At 40.2% G+C, this 6131-nt stretch overlaps 1 protein-coding gene and 1 long non-coding RNA gene across 3 annotated transcripts in view; one reads left to right on the top strand and one right to left on the bottom strand.

The window, feature by feature from the left end:
* dhfr (dihydrofolate reductase) overlaps nt 1–6131 on the bottom strand; it is a 36491-nt gene that overhangs the window by 18067 nt on the left and 12293 nt on the right. The gene's annotated exons all lie outside the window — the stretch shown is intronic.
* LOC103470672 (uncharacterized) overlaps nt 3276–6131 on the top strand; it is a 10802-nt gene continuing 7946 nt past the window's right edge. Inside the window, exon 1 of the long non-coding RNA XR_534512.1 lies at nt 3276–3556. This is a non-coding gene — a long non-coding RNA (uncharacterized LOC103470672). The remainder of the gene's footprint in view (nt 3557–6131) is intronic.

Genomic DNA, 6131 nt, shown 5'->3' on the forward strand with positions numbered 1-6131 from the left:
TGATTGGACAGTCTAACAGTCTGCAGCTGGACAAAATGAATCAAAGATGCAGTGAGAGAATTAGTTTCTGTCATTTAATTCATGTGGATTTGACATAAAACTCAAAATTTTAAACGGTAATCCAGGAGCAGAGTGGGGAGATTATCACCTCTGTAGACTCTCAATATGCAAATGATTGCATTTATGTTTTTTCTTTTGGGCACTGTGGCTGCATTTTGGAGTAAAAATGCAGCCACAAATGCAGTCTTTTAGACTATGGGGGAAAAGGCTTTTCCACCTTGGCTCCCGGAGTTAGCCGTGGCTGTGAGCTGCTTTCTTCTAACTGCTAAARTCGTGGCTCCGTCTCACCCCGTAGGGATCGACTCCCTGCAGCTACGCAGTGCCGCTATTCCCCTTCTTGGATCTCTGAGTAGCTGCCTTTCAGACTGCCAGGATCTCATCGTTCTCTCAGTCTCTGATACTCTGTGTCTGTTGCTAATAAGAATGATCGATCAGCCATTGTTACCATGGAAATCCTCACTGCGCCGCGGATTCCGGCTGCGGGTTTTTCCTCTTCCTCTCCCTGCTCTAAACACAGCGCCGCTGCGCCGCTTCGCCCCCGCTTCGGATGTTATCAACCAATGTTCATTCTTCAGGTAATCCTTTATATACCGAATAGAAACCGCTAAGCTAAAAACTAATTACGAAGTGAATGCTACCAGTCGAAATTTGCATCAATTTTGCGATCTCACTGCTTTTGCAGCTGCTCCGTTCGCGCTGCTATTCCTTTCCGCTTCTCCGTTCCGCTTCTCTTTCACGGTTACTTGCGCAACTTTACTTCGTTTCTCAGCAACAAAATACAGCCCATCTATTTATTGAAGATTTTACATTTCCAAAAACACAGGAATCTAATGTTTCGTTTTGTTTTGTACGTTTGGAAGCTCATTCCCTCTCACATAACCGGAAAAGCCGGGAACGGCGGCGCTTTTGACGTTTCTCTGACAATTGGAAAAATATGGTTTACTAATTTTAGCATAACTCCGGTTATACTTGGCCTATTAACACAATTTAAAAACTGGTGTGTAGTTTATAAAGTGCACTTTAAGCTTAAGTTAAAAGTGAGACTGAGGAAGGCGGAGCCTTGCTGCTACGCAACAAACTAGATGTTAAAAAGAGCTATAAGTCTATGGACCCCTATGGTTTAACGGATCGATACTCGCGAATGAAAAATTGACACTTTCCAAGGGCGGAAAATATCGATATATATCGCCGAATCGATTTATTTATACAGCCCTATGTTGAGCACTGGCCTTTTGACTCTCATTCCTGTTGTAGCTAACCCATTTTACCTTCTGTTCACCTGTTTACTAGTTCCAGGACCTGGACAAAACTCCTCAGTGTTATTAATTGAGAAATAATGAGATTTAAGTATAAAACAGACATTAATACTGAAAATGTTCTAATGTTACAAAGTTACACAAATGGAACAAATTTAGTGTGACTTTCACCATCCCGCACTGAACACACTTAGCTCAACTTAGGGATGTAACCTTAACACTTAAGTGTGCATATCAACGTACAATTTTCAGGGTAAATCTGATGATATATTGTCAACATTGCATGTCTGTCAAGATTGTGTGATGGAATGCAGACTGCTGTACACATTTCCAGGAGAAGTGTTTCCGCCAACGTGAAAACACTGAGCTTTACATTAAGCATCAGTTGTGTCATCATGACAAAGTTCCAATCATTTGCACATGTAAAATTTTGGTCATTATAGTATTACAGGCTTAGTATTCATGGCATACTAAGTTGTTGTTGACTCTTCTGAAATTGTCTCCTAATCTCTGTGACTAAACATTCTCAGTATTTAATCACAAATACTGGAATACTGGCTCAAAAAAGCCTGTATTCCAACATGTACTCCTTCAAACGGAGATATAAATACATGTTGGTGTTGCAGTGCAATGGGTCAAACAGTTTAACACATTTTGAGACGTCTGTAGGTTTTGTTCAGTGATAGAAGTATGCCATGAAGAAGCATGTTTGGAGAAAGAATATTAAAATAATAATCTATCTTATCCATTAAAATATATTTTAATTGTGTGTTAGGAGCACTGAAAAACTTAACTTAGTTTTGGTTGAATTGATGATATAAAAGCAGAATATGCATGATTATATACAATAGGCTTTTGTTAAACGTGACCTTAGTTTGACATTCCTCCCATTTGAAGATTTATCATTGCACAGCTTAATCAAAAATAATAATAAAAAAACCTGTTCCATAGTGGTTCATTGTACAGAAAATATTTTTGTGAATAATATTCAAACTAAATGTTAATGACTGATTGCTTTAAAGACCCAGAGTCACACTATATTGGACCCAGAGTCACACTATATTGGAGTGGTAGTGGCACCATTCCACATCGCAATACAGGACTTAAGAAACTACAGATGATTTTTCAGTATTCAGTTGCTTAACTCTCGAGTTTAAATTGAAGAACAAAACGGTTGAAAGTGTGTGATACCTTCTGATAGAGTATAAACATTTGTATTCTTTTTTTAAACGTTTTGTTAGTTAATCACTAAATATAACTCACAGATGAATCATATTCTGTATAAACTAAAAAGGAGACAGCTCAAAGTAGAATTGAGTAAGTAAACATCTACACATTTAAAAACATTTTAGCAATTAATTATAATAAAAATAAAATATACTGTCACGTAACTTTTGAAAAAATAACTTTTAGAATGTATTTTTTTCTGTCAACTTTCATTTACACTCCAGTCCAGTTGGTGGCAGTAATGCGCTTTCATAGTTGGTCAAGCAGCCGCCATTAAACTCCAGAGGAAGATTTGCACTGGTGCTAATGAGTGCTAACTGCTACACCCAACATGAACGAAAATGTCCATGCGTTGTGTGAAATGGTGGAAAAAGTACTATTTCGCAGAGTTACTTTTTTAGTATCGTTTTGATATTAAGCAATGTCCCGGCGGAAAACAACAGGTGACACCGCGGCGGTCCAACAAGACCGAACTCACGGTAAGAAAGCTTTTATAAATAACACGTGGAGTGAGGCGAGTTGCTTTGTTTGTTTCTTACAAAAAGCGTTCTGTCGTTTTCATAATTCCAAAACAGTTTGATATATCTAATAACTGATGACACAGTAATATTTCAGTATTGAAATGAGGTTTATTGTACTAACAGAAAATATGCAATATGCATCAAAACAAAATTTGACAGGTGTAAAAATTTGGGTACCCTTATCATTTTATTGATTTGAATACTTCTACTTTTCACCGACTTACTGAAGCACAAAATTGGTTTGGTAACCTCATTAAGCTTTGAACTTCATAGCCAGGTGTAGCCAATCATGAGAAAATGTATTTAATGTGGCCAAATCCAAGTTGTTCTCCTATTTGAATCTCCTCTGAAGAGCGGTGTCATGGGCTCCTCAAAACAGCTCTCAAATGATCTGAAAACAAAGATTGTTCAACATAGTTGTTTAGGGGAAAGGTACAAAAAGTTGTCTCAGACATTTAACCTGTCAGTTTCCACTGTGAGGAGCATAGTAAGGTGTTGAATATTGTTTTAATGCTAACTTCCTGTTGTGGGCGGAGCTTTGCGCAGGTGACACCGTTTTCTAATAAAAGGCCACAGGTGAACTTCCGGTTATGGCGGTGAAAGGACGTGCTCTCACCGCTCTGCTGTTCTTGTCAAAAAAGTCTACCTAAAATACCTTCCTTTCAAAACGAACTAAGCGGCCAGTGTGCACGGGTGATTGGAATAATGCCTAAAGCAGCAAAAGCGTCCCAAGAAGTAAGTGAAAAAGCAAAACAACATAAACTGACGGATTATCATCTTTGAGGTGAAATGCTGAAAGCTAATGCTAGCTCATGCTCAGCTCCAATGGCTGCCGCAGACAGAGAAGAGAGCCCGAAGTCTCAAAGCAGCAAGGTGGACCAAATACTGTCTGTGGTTAATTCAATCCAAAAGGATTTCTCCTCTAGATTTGACGAAGTTCTGGACTCCATTGACAGTGTACGCAAAGAGATAACTGACTGTGCTCAGCGAATTACAGAAGCAGAAACACGCATTTCTGATGCGGAGAATGAGATAGAAACGTTACGTGCTAAGGTGGAAACGCTAGAGGCCAGGAAGAAAGGCCTGGAAGATAAAGTTATGGATGTGGAGTCCAGGTCGAGACAAAACAACCTGAGGCTGGTCAACCTGCCGGAGGGAGCTGAAGGACAAAATGCATGCGAGTTCCTGGAAAAGTGGCTGCCGGAGACCCTCGGTGTTGGAGCGGTGACCGTGGAAAGAGCGCATCGAATTGGACCCCGGAGGGACAACACCGCCACGCCCCGCACTTTAATAATGAGATTTCTCAGCTACAAGGATAAACAGCTTATTGCCCTTGCATCAAAGGCTAATTCTGACATTAGCTACCAGAATCAGCAAGTCCGATTCTACCCAGACGCCGCGGCGGGTCTGCTCTAGCTTCGGAAGCAGTTCGACCCGATACGAACGGAGTTGCGCAAACTGGGATTGCGCCACGGGGTGGCTCACCCAACCAAGCTGCTGGTAACTCATCAGGACCGAACTCATGCTTTTAAAACAGCGGCGGATGCACGCGAGTTTCTAAAGAAGCTCCAGAAGAAAACCGACGGGGAGGTAACAAAGGGCTGAACACCCATACGGTTCTTAAATTAACATTTTGTGAATTTGTTTGGCCTTACTGTCGCCTAGTTCGGTTAATTTTATGGATAGTGGAACAGAAATGGACTATTATGGACACATTTAGTTCTGCTTAGACATGCCAAGAATAAGCACATGCTGGTCGATGTGAACAATAAGTTCAAACCCGTGTGCAAACATGTGGAAGGTTAAAATGTTATACATAGTGAACAGCATCGGTAGAAAAAAACTTTAGTTTTGGTTATTGAGTGGTTAGACTGCTCCTCACTGCRTGTGGGTCGGTCACACGCGATAACGGGAGGTGTACAGAGGGGGGAGGGAGACCCTAGGAGGTCGGTCGTGGTGTGGAAGTTCGGGTTTAGGGGATATGTTGTACGTTTTATTTTGATGTTTAAGCTTCTCACATGTTCATGTTCGTATGGGGTATACTGTTTTTTTCTCTCMATTTCCGGTAATTTGGTTAATTATACATGTCGAAAGCTTTAAATCTTAAAATGATTACATGGAACTGCAGGGGCCTACAACGCCTAAAGAAGGTTAAACAAGTCATTAATAGATTGYATGATTTGGATTCCAGAATWGTATTTCTGCAGGAGACACATCTTATGGAAGAGGATGAGRGSCGGGTCAGGAGGASGTGGCGGGGTAGKGWATTCACTTCAGCATTTTCTTCTAGAGCAAGAGGAGTTATGACTCTTGTMCATGAATCTGTCCCATTTCTTGTAAACAATGTTATCAAAGATAAGAAGGGTAGATATTTGATAATCCAGGGCTCCTTACTATTGGAAAAAATTAACCTGGTTAATGTCTATGGTCTATGGTTAATGACCCGGGGTTTTTTCGAGACTTGTTCCTCTTACTTTCATCACTACAGGGGCGCTTGGTGATCGCAGGGGATTTTAATTGCACCCTTATTCCAGAAATGGATAGATCCACAGGGTCAGATCTGACACATRGTAATTGTAGAACAACTATACAGATGTTTATGAAAGCTCTTAGACTGGTAGACATCTTTAGGGAACTTCATCAACAAACTAGAACCTACTCATGTTATTCAGCAACATTTCAGACCTACTCCCGAATAGACTATTTTTTAATCTCAACAGAACTAATATCTAAAATTCAAAACTGTATGTATGACAGCATAGTGATCTCAGATCACGCGCCATGTTGTCTGAGCTACTGTGATGAAAATCTCACYAGAGACCCCCCTAGATGGCGCTTTCAGCATAAATGGWTGCAGGATGAGGATTTTGTTAAATATATTGGGCTACAAATTGATGAGTTCTTTCAATTGAACACAAATCAAACWACAGCATSCACCAGATGGGATGCCTTTAAAGCATTTATTAGAGGTCATATTATAAGCTATACAGGCAAGAAGTCAAAGGAAGCCAAGACTAAAAGGCAGCATCTGGAAAATAAAATTAAGGACATACAAGAGAGGGTTTTT

This window comes from Poecilia reticulata, linkage group LG9 (assembly GCF_000633615.1).
Source record: "Poecilia reticulata strain Guanapo linkage group LG9, Guppy_female_1.0+MT, whole genome shotgun sequence".
Classification (NCBI taxonomy): domain Eukaryota; kingdom Metazoa; phylum Chordata; class Actinopteri; order Cyprinodontiformes; family Poeciliidae; genus Poecilia; species Poecilia reticulata.